The 19,281-nt window shown below is 40.2% G+C and overlaps 1 pseudogene across 1 annotated transcript in view; it reads right to left on the bottom strand.

The window, feature by feature from the left end:
* The window catches only part of LOC309401599 (transmembrane protein 120B-like), a 168,077-nt pseudogene extending 162,548 nt beyond the window's left edge, over positions 1-5,529 (bottom strand). Inside the window, exon 1 of the transcript in view lies at positions 5,342-5,529. The product of the transcript in view is annotated as a transmembrane protein 120B-like (transcript). The remainder of the gene's footprint in view (positions 1-5,341) is intronic.
* Between the last annotated feature and the right edge of the window lie 13,752 nt (positions 5,530-19,281).

The following is a 19,281-nucleotide window of genomic DNA, read 5'->3' on the forward strand; positions in this document are numbered from 1 at the left end:
TCCTTTTTAAATTGTATTTTATCAAGGGATATTTTAATGGCTAATTTTAATTTTCTATTATTATTATTAATGTGATATGTATTTGATTACTACCTCCTCCATGTATGCATGTATGTATATGTATGTATATGTGTGTACCTGTATGTCTATATGTATGTATGTATATTTTTGTTGTACGCCACCCCGAGTCCCTTGCGGAGAGGGAGCGGCTAACAAATTAAAAATTTGAAATTTGAATTTGAAATCATATTGATTTTTTGGTAGTCTTTGCTTTCTCAATTATCCATCATGCATCTGCAATAATGCCTTTTGTTTGTTGGCCTTTTCCAAAGCTAGATTGTCATCTTCCTTCCCTCCTCCCTCCCCAACACAATAAGGCAGTAGAGCAGGACTTAGCAAACTACACCTGTACTAGTGTAGCAAAATGCTTTCACCTTAATATAAAGTGGAAGAGGGGGGAATAAACAATACAGTTACCACATAGCAAAAAACAATCAAGTATAATTGCAAAATCAGATGTGATTGCAAAGAGGTGCCAAGCAGAAAGAGTTGATTAATTGCTATGCAAGGAGCAACCTAATACTAAGAGCAAATCCTGATCTTCTGTTCTTAGGAGGCTGAATCAAAGGCATCAGTAGTGCTGGCCACACTACTGTGTCAATTCCTAACCCTCTATTAATCTCATAGCTTTAGGCAGCTACACAACTGAACTCAGAAATGGAATAGAAAAGATTATATTTACTAGGTATAAAAGCAGAGCACAGTTCTATTTTTAAAAATGTCTAGTTTTCTGGATAGGGATCTTGTTTCTGGTAACCAACATATTGCCAAGAATCTTAAACCAGCTCCTTTTAATCATTTGCCTGCTTCATAACACCTTGCATAGAGCCAGGGCATTCTTTCCTGGATTTTTCCATCTCATCACCCTTCATCTTGCAGCCACCAATCCAATGTCATGTACTTAAAATAATACAATACAATTTTTGTGATAAGATGGGTTTATCTTTCCAGGAAGAGGAAGAAAGAAGTTTATATTAGAGATCTAGAATCAAGTTCCTTTGAAACTCAAGTAATTAGTAATTCACATGGATTATCCCCAAATTTATAGAAAGGTGTAGAATGTTGTAAGGTAGTTTTCACACACACGCAAAAAGACTGAGCATAATGCTGAAGTTTGAAGGTCAGTTGTATGAACACACCCCTATATCTCTGGGGAGTGGACCTCAGAGTGAGGAGGACCTTATGTGCAAAGTACAATTTGATGCATGGAAACAGAACTCATCCAACTGAAAAAGAGACTCCAAAAAGTCCACTGAAAAGCAATAAAATTCACTGCACAATAAAATAAAAGTCCACTGTTAGATTCGGGCAACGAGAGGACAGACTCCAGACGTGTGTGACAACAACTCTTTATTAGGTTAAGTAGATCCAATCCAGCTGAATACGGGGTCGTGCAGCTCCCCTTTTATGGGGAGCTGGCAGACCTCCCAACCAATCTGAGTAACCCTTTGTTCCCGCCTAAACGGTGGACCTGAGTGGAGACTACAGCAGTTTATGCATATATCTAACACCCCTCCCCTCTTAGTTGGAGCGTTCCAGTTCATTACGAAATCCTGTAGGTAAGCGGGTTTCTGCCTCGTTCTGGTTGACCTGCGTAATTCGGGTTGAGCCTGTTCCTGTGCTTGATCGGAGTGTCCTTTTTGTTCCGTCGATCTGGTTGGGGATGGTAGAGTCCGTTCGTTCGGGGCGTGCTCCATTCTTACGCTGGCCTCGGGTTCCTCCCTGGGCTCCGCTGTACTGGAGTCATCCGTGAGGGGTGTGTAGGGTTGTTCCGTTTGTGTCAGCTCTTTGTTTGGTGGCCTAAGACTGGAGTGGGTTAGGCAACCTCGGAGTTGGTCAATGTGCCTCCTCCAATTTCTACCGTCCTCCAATTCTAACAGATACGAACGAGGCCCGGTGATGCCTATTACCTTTGCCGGAATCCATAGAGTTCCCCCTGCATAGTTGTGGGCGTATACTGAATCACCTATACTAAAATTCCGGATTTTGCTTGTGGAGTCTGGGGGCGATGTGGCAGAGTAGTTTGGGTGTAGCCGGTCTAGGTGAGACCTCAACCGGCGACCCAGGAGGAGTTCGGCGGGGCTCCTCCCCATGGTGGCACTGGGCATAATGTGTTGTATTAATAGGTAATGATCAACCCGTGTTTGCCAATCACCCGGGCCCATCATAGCGAGGGCCTCTTTTGCAGCTCACACCATTCTCTCCGCCTGACCATTGGATGCCGGATGGAAGGGTGCGACTAGGGCATGCCGAATTCCCTGGCTGGCTAAGTAGGTCTCGAATTGCAAGGCCGTGAATTGTGGCCCGTTGTCGGAGACCAGAACATCGGGCAGGCCGTGAGTGGAGAAAAGTCTCCGTAGTACCTTGATGACCGCTTCTGCTGTGATTGAGGTCATCAGGACAACCTCTAGCCACTTAGAGTATGCGTCCACAACTATTAAGAACGTTTGGCCCTGAACTGGTCCTGCGAAATCTGTATGCATTCTCGACCAGGGTGCCTGCGGTTTGTCCCACTCTGTAGCGGCCACTTCTGGGGGAGCTGGTCTGGATTCCTGACAAGGATTGCACGTGGCCGCCCACTCCTCTATTTCCCTGTCCATGTTAGGCCACCAGACATAGCTCCTCACCAATGCTTTCATCCTTACGATATCTGGATGCTCCACATGTAAAGCTTCTAGCACATTTTTACGAAGTTTGTGCGGTACAACCACTCGATCCCCCCACAATAAACAACCTTTCAATACTGACAGTTCATCACGCTTCGACCAAAACAGTTTAAACTCGGATCCCACAAGTCCTTGGGGCCACCCCCTCCATACCCAGTTCTGCACCTGTCTGATTATGTTGTCCTTAGCTGAGAATCTGGCAACATCAGCAGAAGAGACCGGTCCTGTGTCCAAACAGTCAATCAGGAGGACCGGTGTTTCCGGAGTGGGGTCGGCCACTAGTTCCGGCAATGGGCAACGGCTGAGTGCGTCAGCGTGCCCCAACGTGGAACCCGGTCAGTGTATAAGTTTGTAGGAGTATGCAGCCAGGAAAACAGTCCACCTGGTCATGCGAGGGGAGAGGGATACTGGTGTGGGTCGGTTTCCCGCCAGCAGACCCAGCAACAGCTTGTGGTCCGTCATGAGTTCGAAATCGTGGCCGTAGAGGTATTCATGAAAACGCTTGACTCCCACCACAGCGGCCAATGCCTCCCTGTCCAATTGGCTATAATTACGTTCTGCCGAAGATAGGGTTCTTGAGTAGAATGCGATGGGGGCTTCGTTTCCATTTGGCATTCTGTGGCTGAATACTGCGCCGATGCCGAAAGGTGAAGCATCGCATGTTAAAATCAGAGGTAGGGTTTGGCTGTACTGGACCAGCAGAGACTCGGTCGTCAGCAGGCGCTTGACTGCAGTGAAAGCGGCCGCCTTGGGACGTCCCCAGGTCCATTTGGCATTCTTTGCTAGAAGTCGGTGCAAAGGTTCAGCAATGGTAGCCTTCTGTCTGAGAAAGACGCTGTAGAAATTAAGAAGTCCGAGGAAGGCCTGCAACTCGGTCTGATTTTTTGGTGTGGGGGCGTCCCGAATGGCTTTAATTTTTTTCGATGTCGGGTGGATTCCCAGACCATCGATCCTGTAACCCAGGAATTCTACACTGGGCACATTAATTTGGCATTTTTCCTTTTTTAGGCGGAGACCCTTCTCCCGAATTCTGGCCAAAACAATCCTGACACGTTTTAGAAGTTGCTCCTCATTTGCAGCAGATACTAAGATGTCGTCAAAATAAGGGACGACTCCAGGTATGCCCTGCAAAAGCCGTTCCATGACGCTCTGGAACAGACCAGGAGCGATGCTCACGCCGAATTGTAAGTGGTTGCATTTGAATGCACCCTGATGCGTCACTATAGTCTGGGCCTCCGCCGTGGCGCTGTCTACTGGCAGCTGCTGGTAAGCTTGTGCCATGTCTAATTTTGCTAAAATTTTGCCTGGCCCTAATGAGTGTAATAGATGTTGTACTACGGGCACAGGGTACGCGCTCTGTTGGAGAGCGACATTAATTGTGCATTTATAGTCCGCGCAGATGCGGACTGACCCATCTGGCTTTACCGGGGTCACTATTGGGGTTTCCCAACGAGCATGGTCGACTGGTTCAAGGATTCCTTGTTCGACCAGCTTATCGATTTCTTTATCAATTTTGGGGCGGAGTGCAAAAGGCACTCTCCTGGGTTTTAGTCTGATGGGCGCCACATTTGGGTCCAAATTAAATGAGATTGGTGTCCCCACATACTTACCAAGGCCGGGGCTGAACACATCCTCGAACTCCTTAAAAATCTCCTCGGCGCTGCTGTTCCCCAAGGCATTGATGCCCGTGACTTCCAGGCCCAGGGCTTCGAACCAGTCCAGTCCCAGGAGGCTTTGCAGTGGTGCGCTTGCTACGGTCACGGGCAGTTGAGCTGTGATGTTTTTGAACTGGACCCAGAATATTCCTTCACCCACGATGGGGACCCTGTTCCCCTGGTAGTCGCGAAGCAAGATGTCTGGCTTGCGCAGCTGGTGCTTCTTCAAGCTGGGAATCGCCTTTTTCATGGCTGACCATGAGATGATCGTCAACGATGACCCCGTGTCGACTTCTAGCTCGCATGGGGAGTCCTCAAGGAGGACAGTGAGTTTCAGCTTTTTAGGTCGCTTTGTGCGGACCTGTCCTATCGTTGTGAGATAGGTTCTTAGCGGCTCTCTCTGGAATACTCTCTCTCGGCTGACTCCCTTGGTTCTCTTTCTGGGCGCCCTTTGTTTTTCCACCAAGCCCCTGGGGTGGGCTTCTGTTGGTGGTAAGATGGCGGCTGCCATGTTGTGGCAGGGACTTCGCTCCGACACACCTTAGCAATGTGTCCTATTTTGTCGCAATGCTGGCAAACAATGTCCCTGAATCTGCAAGTGGATCGGGGATGTTTCCCTCCGCAGCTCGCGCAGGGTGGCAAACGGGATTCAAATTTTCACACCGGTTTCTGGTGGCTGCTGTGCATGCGATGGCTGTCTTCGCACTCGCTGTCCTCAGTCTCTTGGTCGGTGGCTTCGTGATGCACCCGGGTCTGTCTGGTCCGGGTTGGAGTGCGCTGTACTGGTGTTGCAACGTTTCTGTTGATCTGTCCGCCGACTCCGATGCCCTTGCCTCATCCAGTGCGATCTGCAGGGTTAAGTTGGGTTTTGCCAACAAACGTTTCTGCAGAGAAATGTCCCGCACTCCGCATATGAGGCGTTCCAGGATGTGCTCGTCCAGATTCCTGAATTCGCAATACGTCACCGCCTTCCGAAGTGCTGCGACATACTGGTTGATGGACTCGTCCGCCTTCTGGTTCATCATGTGGAATTCGTGGCGGCGGACGTGGCGGGAAGGTTTTGGCGCGTAGTGCGTCTGCAGCGTCTGTTGTAAAGCCGCCCATGTTACTGCCTGGATGGGGGTTGGTTCCGATAGGTCTCTGGCCATCTCGAAAACTTCCCGACTGCAGTAACCCAGGAACATGTTCTTTTTCCGGGAGTCCGGTACTCCCATGAGATCGTTTGCCTCGAGGAAGCATTCGAATCTCAGCATGTAGGATTCCCAATGTTCGGCCACTGGGTCGTACGGGGTTGGCGGAGCGTGCATAGCCATCTTGTCCTGCGATTTGAATTTGCCGCGCTGAAATGGCTGCCGGGATTCCCGCCGATTCCCCGGGCTGGATCAGTTGCTAGAATGTTTGATTGTAGTTCTTCGTCCTATCTGCCTCTCGATCCCACCCTCGTCGCCAGTGTTAGATTCAGGCAACGAGAGGACAGACTCCAGACGTGTGTGACAACAGCTCTTTATTAGGTTAAGTAGATCCGATCCAGCTGAATACAGGGTCATGCAGCTCCCCTTTTATGAGGAGCTGGCAGACCTCCTGACCAATCAGAGTAACCCTTTGTTCCCACCTAAACAGCGGACCTGAGTGGAGACTACAGCAGTTTATGCAGATATCTAACACCCACAGTTCTGGGTAGTTTGCCAGGGAGTCCTATTTACAATCCTAGAGAATCAGGTAGCAATATCAATAGCACTTAGACTTGTATACCATTTCATAGTGCTTTACAGCCCTCTCTAAATGGTTTACAGAGTCAGCATAATGTTCAGAGATGGTATTCAGCCGGTTTTCTCCAGTTCAGGCAAACTGGTAGCAGCGACTGTGGGAGGCTCTGCCCATCCGCCCCGACATAATGTATGAGCATTGCACATGCACATAAGACACCTGCGCTCACATTTGCAAATCAGTAAAGAAGGTAAGTGAATCCCACCACTGATATTGTCTCCAGTAATCTGGGTCCGCATTGTATTGACCTCATAAGAATGGAAGGTTGAGTCAACCTTGAGCCGATCAAGATCAAAGAAATCAAACTCCTGGCAGTCAGCCTACAATACTGCATCCTAACCACTGTGCTTGAGCTATAATGACCTAAGTGGACTTCTTTTTTTAAAAAGGTTTTTTATTTTTAAACAAACAAAGACAAACAGTGCATGTAACATAAAACCCTCATCAATTACATATAGCATGTCATTAGGTTACAAGCATTTGTGCATCATCACTTTTAATTGTGTATAAGCTCACTGATTATCCATCAAGCATACATACAGGTGAAACTCGAAAAATTAGAATATCATGCAAAGGTTCATTTAAAATATTAGAATATCATGCAAAAGTTCATTTATTTCAATAATGTAACTTAAAGAGGAAACTAAGATATGAGATAGACTCATTACATGCAAAGCAAGATAGTTCAAGCTGTGATTTGTCATCATTGTGATGATTATGACTTACAGCTCATGAAAACCCCAAATCCACAATCTCAGAAAATTAGAATATTGTGAAAAGGGGCAATATTCTAGGCTCAAAGTGTCCCACTCTAATCCACTAATTAAGCCATAACACCTGCAAAGGGTTCCTGAGCCTTTAAATGGTCTCTCAGTCTGGTTCAGTAGGAATCACAATCATGGAAAAGACTGCTGACCTGACAGTTGTGCAGAAAACCATCAATGACATCCTCCATAAGGAGGGAAAGCCTCAAAAGGTAATTGCAAAAGAAGTTGGATGTTCCCAAAGTGCTGTATCAAAGCACATTAATAGAAAGTTATGTGGAAGGGAAAAGTGTGGAAGAAAAAGGTGCACAAGCAGCAGGGATGACCGCAGCCTGGAGAGGATTGTCAGGAAAAGGCCATTCAAAAGTGTTGGGGACTTTCATAAGGAGTGGACTGAGACTGGAGTCAGTGCATCAAGAGCCACCACACACAGACGGATCCTGGCACATGGGCTTCAAATGTCGTATTCCTCTTGTCAAGCCGCTCGTGAACAGCAAACAACGTCAGAAGCGTCTTACCTGGGCTAAAGAAAAACAGACCTGGTCTGTTGCTCAGTGGTCCAAAGTCCTCTTTTCTTATGAGAGCAACTTTTGTATCTCATTTGGAAACCAAGGACCCAGAGTATGGAGGAAGAATGGAGAGGCACACTGCAAGATGCTTGAAGTGCAGTGTGAAGTTTCCACGTCTGTGTTGATTTGGGGAGCCATGTCATCTGCTGGTGTTGGTCCACTGTACTTCATTAAGTCCAGTTTCAATGCAGCCATCTACCAAGAGATTTTGTAGCACTTCATGCTTCCTTCCACAGACGAGCTTTATGGGGATGCTGACTTCATTTTCCAGCAGGACTTGGCACTGGCCCACACTGCCAAAAGCACCAAAACCTGCTTCAATAACTGTGGGATTACTCTGCTTGATTGGCCAGCAAACTTGCCTGACCTGAACCCCATAGAGCAGGGGTGGCGAACACGCGGCTCTCAAGCCGCATGCGGCTCCCGGCCAAAATGAATGCGGCTCTTTGCCTCTTATCATTATTTTGTATACTGTGGCTCTTTGCCAAGTTTGGATTTTGTCCCTTTTGGCGCTAAACCCGGATCGCGCGCTCCCTTTCGGCGCTAAACCCGGAAGTACGGTCTTGCCCCGCCCCTGGCGACGCGACGACGCTTGCCTGCGCTCCACCAGCTCGGCTGGGAACGGAGACGTTTCTCTGCTCAGCAATGTCTTCAGTGGAGTGGTGGCAGCCTGGCAGGCTGAGCCTGCGTCCCTTTCAGGCGCTCCGCTCCGCTGAGGAAACGACTCCGTTACCAGCCGAGCTGGTGGAGCTCAGGCAAGCGTCGTCGCGTCGCCAGGGGCGGGGCAAGACCGTACTTCCGGGTTTAGCGCCGAAAGGGAGCGCGTGGTGTGGCTCTCTGACTCTCACAGTTTAAAATTTTGGCTCTTTTTGTCGAACTTGTTCGCCACCCCTGCCATAGAGAATCTATGGGACATTGCCAAGAGAAAGATGAGAGATATGAGACCGAACAATGCAGAAGAGCTGAAGGCCACTATTGAAGCATCCTGGTCTTCCATAACACCTTAGAGATGCCACAGACTGATAGCTTCCATGCCACACCGCATTGAGGCAGTAATTGCTGCAAAAGGGGCCCAAACCAAGTATGGAGTACATATGCATGTTTATACTTTTCAGAGGTCCAGTATTGTTCTATGTACAATCCTTGTTTTATTGATTGCATGTAATATTCTAATTTTCTGAGATTGTGGATTTGGGGTTTTCATGAGCTGTAAGCCATAATCATCACAATTATGACAAATCACAGCTTGAACTATCTTGCTTTGCATGTAATGAGTCTATCTCATATATTAGTTTCACCTTTTAATTGCATTACTGAATTCTATGCACAATATTCTAATTTTTTGAGTTTCACCTGTAGATATATTATTATCATTGTACATCATATTGTTCAGTTATAATTGATATTCTTTCATTTTAAGTAAATATTCTAGAAACTAGATTCATATATATATATATATATATATATATATATATATATATATATATATATATATATATATATATATATATATATATATATATATATATATATATATATATATATATATATATATGCTGGCTTTATTGTATTCGGGTTTTTTCCCGTGTAAGGTTGAGATTGTCTTTGCAACGTTTCGGCAGGATCTCACCTGCCATCTTCAAGCTGTAGGCTTAAAATGTGATCGGAGCTGCCGTCTTTCTGTAAGTCTTGGTGGGAGGGGATGGGGTGCTGGCTTTGTTTCAGTAAGTGGAATGATTGGTTGTGTGGTTGTATCATGATTGGTAGATTGGTGCTGATTGGTGCAGGCTGTGTGTGCATTGTTGTTTTGTATTTTAACGGCTTGGGTGGTGGGTGGTGTTCGTTTGTTGGCTAGGGCTGGTTTCCAGATGTTTGGTAGGTGGGAGGTATTAAAAATAAATGTTGCCTTTTTATATATATATATCAGTACAAATACAAATACAAATACATATATACACAAATATACATATATACACAAATACACAATACATATATACACAAATACATACATACATAAATACATACATACATACATACATACATACATACATACATATTCCATTGCATCCTTATTTGTCAATTTAATAATAATATGTCTTTATAGAATCACCTATCTCATTATATAATTTTTGCAATATCACAGAATTTTCCAATTTTTTATATTTATGCATCACTACTTTCAATTATATATAGAATCACAAATTATCCATCAAGTATACATAGGTACAATGTTATCATTATACATCATATGTCCAACTATAATTATTATTCCTTCATTCTAAACAAAATTTTCTAGATATTCAATTCATGTATATGCCAATATTCCATTACATCATTGTTAGTCTATTCAATAATAATATATCTTTATAGTATCACCTATCTTATTATTCTTACTATATGTAAAACTTCTCCAATGTTTTTCATTTCCATTTTTTTATCTAGCCATTGATAAAACAAATCCCATACCTTATAAAATTGTACATCTTCTTGTTCTCTAATTTCAAATGTCAATTTACTCATTTCAGCACGTCATTATTTTTTGAATAACTTCCTCCTGCGTTGTTATTTTCTCATTTTTCCAATTTTTTTGCAAACACAGTTCTAGCTGCTGTTAAAACATTTACAATCAAATATTTCAAATCTCTATTATATATTTCTGGTATAATTCCCAATAAAAAATATCTGGTTTTAAGTCTATATGTTTTTGTGTCATTTTCTCCAGCCACGTGTGAATCTTAGTCCAATATCTTTTAGCTTCTGCACAAGTCCACCACATATGGTAATATGAATCCGATGTCTGATGACATTTCCAACACTTTTCTGATTTATTCCTGAACATTCTTGCTATTCTTGTCGGGGGTAGATGCCACCTGTAAAACATCTTATACAAATTTTCTTTATATGCTGTTGACATTGTCATTTTATAATTTTGAGACATAATTTCTGCCACATCTCTAATTCAATCCCATGCCCAAAATTTCCTCCCCAAGCTACCACAGTTCCCTTAACTTGTTCTTCTTCTAACTTAACCTCTAGTAAGTGTCCATAAAGTTTTTTAATTATTTTTCATCAATACCCATCAAAATTTTATCTAACTCAGTCATTTTATCATAAAAACCTTCCTCTTTACTATTCTTGTCATATCTAGATTGTATTTACACATATGAAAAACAGTTCATCTTTATGTCTTCCTTTGCCAGTTCTTGCATAGATTTAAGTTCACCCTCTGCATTCAATATTTCACCATATCTAACTGTTTGTTCCTTTTTGTATATTATTGGATATGAAAAAGTTTCAATAGTTGATAGCCAGACTGGAATTTTTAGGTAATATTGCCTTTTGATTTTCTCCTAATTTAGTAACAAAGCCTCTTGTATATAGTGTCTTCTAAAATAATCCTGTGTTTTAGTTCCCTTATAGCATAAAAAAGCATGCCATCCCAACAGCAAGTCTTTCCCCAATCTAATTGGGATTGTCTGGAACAATTATAGAATTCTGGGGAAAATGTTCATTTTAATTGTAGATATTATCCCTATAATTGATAAATGTAAGTTTTCTCATTTTGCCAAATCAGTCGCAATCTGCTGCTTAAATCTAAGATAGTTGTTCTCTTTAAGTGTACCGCATCTAGCAGTTAAATATATCCCCAAATATTTAACCTTATTTGTAATTTGAATCTCCAAAGTTTCTGCCAATTCTTCCTTTTGTCTCAATGAGAATCTTCTTTTTATCTTTATTTATTTTCAAGCCTGCTACTTTTCCATATTCCTCCATTCTTTCTATCAATTTAGATGCAGTTTCTAATGGATCCTCAAGGATAAAAAACAGATCATCTGCAAATGCTTGCCATTTATATTCTTCTTTTTAAATTTTCATTCTTTTTATTTCTTTCTCTTCTCTAATCTTTCTATTTAAAACTTCTAATGTTAAGACAAAAAGTAAAGGTGATAGTGGGCAGCCTTGTCTCGTTCCTTTCCTTATTTCAATAGAATCTGTCAGTTCTTCATTTATCATTATCTTTGCTCTTCCTTTGTGGTATATGGTTTGTTTGGCTTGGGTAAATTTCTTACCAAAATTCATCTGTTCCAGTTGTAGAAACATAAAATGCCAGTTCACATTGTCAAATGCTTTCTGTGCGTCTAAAAACATTAAGGCCACCTGTTTTTCGGGATGTGCCTCATAGTACTCTAAAGTGTCCAAAATTATTTTCATATTATCTTTAATTTGTCTCTTTGGTAAAAAAAAAAAAACCCGTTTTGATCAGGATGGATAAAACTGTTTAGGTATTTTTTTAAGTCATTCTGCTAATATCGAAACAAATAGTTTATAATCTGGGTTTAACAAGGAGATGGGTCTGTAGTTCTTGATTTATGTTAGATCAGCTTCCTCTTTTGGTAGAAGTGTAATATATGCTTCTAACCATGATTTGGGTATCCTATTCTTGGACATCAATTTTCCGTTATTTTGTTTCTTAAGTGCTTCAGTTAGCTCCATCATAGTTATTTTGCCTTCTAATATTGTTTCAGTTTCTTTGGGTATCTGAGGGAGATTGGCTTCCTATAGATGTTGTTTAATTCCTCCCTCTTCTATATTCTCTTGTTCATACAGTTTACTATAGTAGTCATGTATAATTTTCTTTTTCTCAACATTTCCATAATTAATTTGCCCTTGATCATCTCTTAATTGCAACATTTTCTTTGATTCTCTCTCTGTTTTCAATTTATATGCCAACCATCTACCTGGTTTGTTTGCATTTTCAAAGTAGTTTTGTTTAGCACCTCTAATTTTTTGTGCCAATTCCTCCTTTTCCAATAGATCCATTTGGTGCTTATTTATGTCCATTTTTATTTTAATCTTTTTTTTGTGGGGATTTCTGTAACTCTTTTTCAAGAGCCTTATAGTAATTCTCTAAAACTTTAAAAGTTTGTCTTTTCTTTATGTTTCTCTTTCTTGTATAGTCTATTATCAAATCTCTGGTGAAGGCCATCATTGTATCCCAAAGGTTCTGCAATGATGTATCTTCTTTTCTATTTTCTTTAAAGAAGAAAGCCAATTCTTTTTCCATTTTCTGAACGAAATCTTTCTCTTTTAATACAGTATTATTTAATGTCCATCTAGATCTTATCCTTTGGCCTTTCAATTTAATTGTAATTGGATTGTGATCTGCCCAGCTCCTTGTTTCAATCTCAATTTCCTGTACATTACAAGTCAGTTCCATTGTAGCCCATACCGTGTCAATTCTAGAACATGATAAGTGTCTATTTGAATAAAAATTATATTTTTTGTAGGGTTTCTTTCTTTCCAGACATCTTTTAAGTTTATTTCGTCTATGATCTTGAAAAAGGATTTTGGGAATGGTTTTCTATTTAGCTTTGTTTTTTTTTGTGCTTTATAGTCCATGTTCTGATCTACAATTCCATTAAAGTCTCCCATCATACAGATATCAGCATAGACCAAATCAATTATTTTCCTGTGTAGTTTTCTATAGAATTCATCTTGTTTATCACTGGGAGCATAAATTGCAATTAAAAGTATTTTCTTAATGTTGTCCATAATTTCCATCATCAGAATTCTTCCATCCTCATCTGTATAAATTGGTTTCACTGGAATTTTATCTTTAATATAAAAGATTCCTCCTCTTTTTTTGCATCTTGCCAATGCAGTAAACATTTTTCCAAGTTTTGGCTGTACCAATAAGTGTTCATGTTGTTTTTGAATATGTGCTTCTTGTAGACAAATTATGTCCAATTTTAATTTTTCTAATTTGTGAAATATTCTTCTTCTTTTAATTGTTGAATTAAGTCCATTTATATTAATTGTAATCATTTTTTCTCTTCCATGTTTATGTTTTATGAGTAGGATTTATAGCTCTAGTTGATCTTGGTTCTCATGGTTCTCTGATGTCCACACCTCCTGCATCACCTTCTTCTGTTTCGAACCCACCTACTGCACCTACTGCTTTCTCAGTCTCGGCTGTGGGTGTCTCTTGGAGATCTACCAATAGTTCTTTTTTCCCCTTCCCAACCTTCCCTCCCGGGTGTACCATATAAAATGCTTCTGCTTTTTCAGTTGTATCTATTCTATATCTTTCTCCTTGCCGTACAAAAATTAAACCTTCCAGTATAAGCCATCTATAGTTGATGCCTTTTTTGAGTAAAATCTTAGTCAGGAATTGTTGAATGTTTTCGATTTTTTCCTCTGTTTTACCTGTCTTTTGTTCTATGTTTTCTGTTCATTGTTCTATCGTCTCAATTCTCTTTTCCATAATCTCTGTTCTCTTTTCAGTGGTTTCTAATCTCTTTTAAATGCTCTCTGCTCTTACTTGTAGTTTTTGTATTCCTTGCATGATCGCTTCTAATGTTACTCCCTTATCTTTTTCCTGTTGGAGCATCGTCTGTATTGATCTTTGTCCTCCTGCAGTGGGAGAGAGTTGTTGTTGCGGAGACAATGGTTGTTATTTTTTTTACTCATCTTCCAGATTTTTTCTTTTGCATGTTTTAATCCACCTAATATAAAATGAAATTGTGGTCCCAGGTAGCTATGGGGAGGCCAAAAAATAAGAAATAAAACACTAAATAGGTGTTAGGGGGCAGCAGAAGAGCCACAAAGAGAAAAAGATACAACAATATAAAAAACAAAAGGGTAAAAACCTTTGGTGTCTTGTATGCCCTTATCCAATGGGTTCTAATTTAAAAGGGGGAAATAAAATAAAAAGGGGAACAAAACAAAAAAATAAGAGGGGAGAACAATTCCCAAATAAAAATATGAAAATATGAAAATACAAAAGTTAGAAATAGAAGAAGGGGAAAAAAGAGAAAAAAGAATATATTTAAGTGGACTTCTGATCTAATTAGGTGTGAGTTGTTTCTTGTATTGCTGGGTTTCTTCACATTACTAAGCACACACATACAAAATACACACTTAGTGTTCTGCACTTTGCTAAAAGAAGTAAAAGAGTTGAAATGGCTTGATCTCACAATTTCTCTTTAGTATTTGCTCTCTGTTGTGGCTTTATAATTTTGCTAAAAAAGAAAGAAAAAGATTCTCATAAACCAAAAGTATTCCTTAGATTTATGCTGCAAATTGCTCTGCATCTATCAAAAGAAAAGAGAAAAAAAGGGAATTCTGACAGAAAAATAGATCTCTGCCTGAAAGTAATTGTTTTGGAAAATTGATTTCAAGAGACTTGTAGATATGCAATTTTATTGCCATTATTCTGAAATAAAGAGTAAAGGCACATTTAAGTTAACCTCAACTTTTAGTGGCTGGATGCAGATACTCATACAGTTTACTTAGCAAAAACATGTAGAATGGTTTTTTTTTAGTTTTCTTTTCTTTTTCTTTTTCTTCTCTCATTAACCTCCAGCTTTAGCTAGTAGGTTTTCACCAACCAAATTGGGATATGGTTAGTTTCCAAGCTCAGAACAAGTCAGCCAGGCATTTGTTTAATTATTTGTGTAGATTATCTATAGAAACAGCCATCTAAAATATATGACCCTCTGTGTCTAATAACATTGTACAAAAATACTTACTAAACCTCAAACCACACTGAGACTAGCTAAGATCATAATTCAGCAGGAGAAATAAAAAATGTCATCATCGTCCAAAGTGGCCACAAGTAACTGTATAAACCCTTAGAATTTACAGACAGAACTATATAAATATTCTTGCCTATTTATCTTGTCTCCAATTTTTCCTATTATTTTTTTGCTGCTTGTGATGGAATGTGCACCTGAAGGTGTCTGTGTATAGGTGGTGGGAGGAGAAATTCTTGGCAATCTGACTTCTCAGGAAGGAAGCAGCCTATTACATAGAGAAGCCCAAAATAGGAGACTGCACGGTCCTGAACTGGACATGGCGACTGAGTAACCATATCCTGAAATCTCCCATGGTGTATCTGTAAGATTAGGTTATAGCTTTAGGCAATCAAGATTCTATCTAATAAATGTAAGCCAATAAAAACTGTACTCATTTGGATTTCACTCTGTGGTCCTTGGGTTAGGTCTGACTCTTTCACTGTTGGTCACCCTTCTTCCCCAACTTAGTTTCCTGATTGACTGTGCTAAAATAATGAATAATATTCTGCACTTGCTGTTCCATTTTATTTCCCGGAATGTGAAGGAAATAATGACTTTCATTAGATTAATGCATAATGCATGCTGATAACATTTTGCTTACTTGAGTTTAAGAAACTTTTCACAAATAGAAATAATTATTAATAATTTAATCCTGGATCTATTAATGCAATGATATGATTAATATATTGTACATGAACAACTTACATGCTTTCTCCCATTCATCTCTCTGTTCTTGAAGAAAATGTGGTAATTACTGGATTAATGTAGTAATATCTTATGTTGTGATATTTCTAATGAGAACATCTTCCTGGGACAATTCCACGGAAAGAATGCCTCAGTACAAATATGATCTTCTGAAGTGCTGAATGCAAACTTCAAACAGCAGGTAATAATATTTGGGCAATCTTGTCTAGATTAAGCTAAAACACAGAGCTTATCGATCAGAAAGGTCAGCAGTTTGACAGTTCAAATCCCTAGCGCCATGTAATGGAGCGAGCTCCTGTTACTTGTCCCAGCTTCTAGCAGTTCAAAAGCATGTAAAAATGCAAGTAGAAAAAAAAAATAGGAACCACCTTTGGTGGGAAAGTAACAGTGTTCCATGTGTAGACATGCCGGCCACATGGCCACGGAGACATCTTCAGACGCACTGGCTCTTTGGCTTTGAAACAGAGATGAGCACCGCCCCCTAGAGTCAGGAAAACTAGCACAATTATTAAAGGGACCTTTACCTTTAATAATTCAATAAGGGGCTTTGAGGAAATAAAAGGGTTGTAGATCAGACAAGGAAAAACAATCTTCCAAAGAAGGTAACAGCAAGCAGCTTTTATAATGTCAAGTAAAGAATTCAGTTATATCAATCAACTTAACTGGGAATCAAAGTCAAAGTGATGACCTTCATCACATTTTCACCTCTTTTTTATTTCATTTTTATCCTATCTTGATTACCTTATTAATAACTCACTCCTTCCTACTATTATACCCTAAATGTTTTGTTTCTAATAGAAAACCGATGAAACAGCAAAAGTAATTAATCATGAAAAACACAAAAATGAAGTTTTAATAGAAAGCAGAATAAAGACCAAAGGCCTACATTAACCAACAATCTTCAAAAACTTCTCAGTATGTGAAAGCATTCACTAATAACATTTGAGTAAGAAAGCTGGCAAAACAAAGCAGCATTTGTAATTCCCCATCTCAATTCCTTTTGTTGTTGTGTTAATGATGAAATGAGCAGCAACTTGTCATGTTGAGTCACTCTAGGTAAATTCCAATCCCAAATTTTGTTGCATTTAAATGTCCATTTTAAGCAACCCCATTCATAGGATTAGGATAAATTCCTCATTGATATGGAGCTATGTAAATAACCACACTTAGTGAACATTTTAAAAAAGTCATCAGACTAAAAATGCATATTTATATGAATAAATGATCAGATCTTTACGATAGATCTAATGTAACTACAGAAACAGGATTATGTTGGAAATTTTCATAATGATCTAGAAATTCAGTGCTCTTCTTCTTCAAACAGATAGGAAGACATGGGCAAGAGAGCTTCATAAGGATCTCAGCATGAAGCATTGGACTTCTTCCCCCCACCCCCCACCCTCCCGGGAATGATTATAAGCTTTATTTTTTCTCAGTTTCATATATAATTAAGCCCAGAACAAACAGTGTGAAACTACAGTAAGAAACCTTCATAAGCATTGCCAGGGAAATAGAACCACAAGTTTTGTCTTTGGGAAATATTTTTAAAACAAGCAATGGGGAGGGGTTTCTTAAGAAGTTAACTTTAGTAAAGAGGTGAAGAAGAGATATTATTTCAGGTGGGCTCTTATCAGTCTAGTCCTGAATATGATCCGGAAGTACATAAATTGTTGTTTGGAACTTAAACTGAACTTTTTTTCTGCATCTTGAAAACTGAAAATACTTTATCAGCAGTTTATTCAGAGCACGAGCAAAAGGAGATTATGAAAATATCTGCCACAAAATGTTGCATTTGCTGCTAGCTAAAATGTTTTAAAAGAGGATTTGATAAAGTTAAATCAAAATGTTATTAGTAGTGGCAGGCAGAAGGCATCTCACATAATTTTCCTATTAATTTTTCTTTAGTATTAAGGGTGAAATTGCTGTAGAAATTCTTCCAAAGAAGAAAAGAACCAGAAAAAAACTGTTATAAATGGTATTTCTACAGTTATTTAATTAGAAGATGACCAAGATATCCTATCTTACAATGGACAGTTATCTCTCCAATGGTCAGCAACTTCCTATCCTATTTCTCTGCCCATGACTCTGGCACAGTGTTTCTCAGCCTCAGTAACTTTAAGATGAGTGGACTTCAACTCCCAGAGTTCCTCACCCAACATATTCATATGCTCTAGTGGAATCTTCCTGAAGTGGTTTTGTGCTCTGCTTATCAGCCATTGCAGAAGCCTTTCTCTGGGTTCAAAAAAATGTTTCTGAAATTGAGCTCTGAAGTAATAATACAAGTGATCATTCTTGATTAGATAATGACCCTAAGTGGCACAGTGGTTAGAGTGCAGTACTGCAGGCTACTTCAGCTGACTGCTAGCAACAGTTCAACAGTTCAGCAGTTCAAATCTCATCAGCTCAAGGTTAATTGCATAGCTACTATGATTTGCATTTAACAAATATCAAATATCTGAATTTGTTGCAGGCCCACAGCGAGCCCCAAGTGAGCAAAGCCAGGGAACTCCAGCCGCGGCCTGGGGTAAGTTCCAGCAGGTTCCACAGAGCGGAGCTGTAGAGCAGACAGGTCCGTCTGACCTGCCTGAAGAACCGGTTCCAAATGAACTGCGCAGGTCTAGTAGAGCAAAACAAAGACCCGCCTACCTCAAAGACTATGTGGCCAATAGGAACATCTCGACCAAGAGGGGAGGGGTGTTAGATATTAACACTAGCTACTATGGTTTCCACTCCGGTCCTCTGTTCTGGCGGGAACAGAGGTTTAATCTGATTGGTTAAGAGGTCTGATAGCTCTCTATAAAAGGAGAGCTGTCAGACTGAACAGTACATTCTTGACTGTTACAATAAAGAGCTGTTGTGTTAAGCCAGAGTCTGCCTTCTCATTGCCCTATCTAACAGTTTCTCCCCTTCATTGCAGGTTTTTTAAACAGAGGCTGGATTGCCATCTATCAGGTATGGTATGATGAATCCAGCAGAAGGTTAGACGTGTCACCGCTTTAAACTGTATGATTCTATGAATTTGGAAATACCATGATACATGGAAATGTTAATATGATTTTGCTGTTGTTGTAGTAAGATGTTCTACTTGTCACTTTCCCCATTTGTTGTTAGCATCCTCTTCTTAACTATTTTTGTTCTTTAAAATTAAAAGAATAAGAGTAAGAGTAAACCTTAACTCTGGGAGTCTTCCACAGGATCACCTTGTCTGGCTATTATCATTACTTTTTTGCCCACTGTCCTTCCATTCCTAGTGCCTTTCAAGCCCCTTTCCATTCTTTCCAGGACCTGTTTACTGCATCCTGTTTTTCTCCTCTATCATAATTCCCTCTGCAGAATAAGTATCATGTCAAGCTGTCAGAGCTTTCCATAGAAATTTCATGTCCTCCAGGCAAAGGGGTATGTTAAATCAAATAACAACAACAACAAAAAAAGCACCCAGCTTCATAAAGGTTCTGGAGTTTGGCATTCAGCTTATTTTATATACAGCTTTATTCCAACAGAAATTCATCCTATCCTAC

Source organism: Natrix helvetica, assembly GCF_964273705.1.
Source record: "Natrix helvetica genome assembly, chromosome: Z".
In the NCBI taxonomy this organism is placed as follows: domain Eukaryota; kingdom Metazoa; phylum Chordata; class Lepidosauria; order Squamata; family Natricidae; genus Natrix; species Natrix helvetica.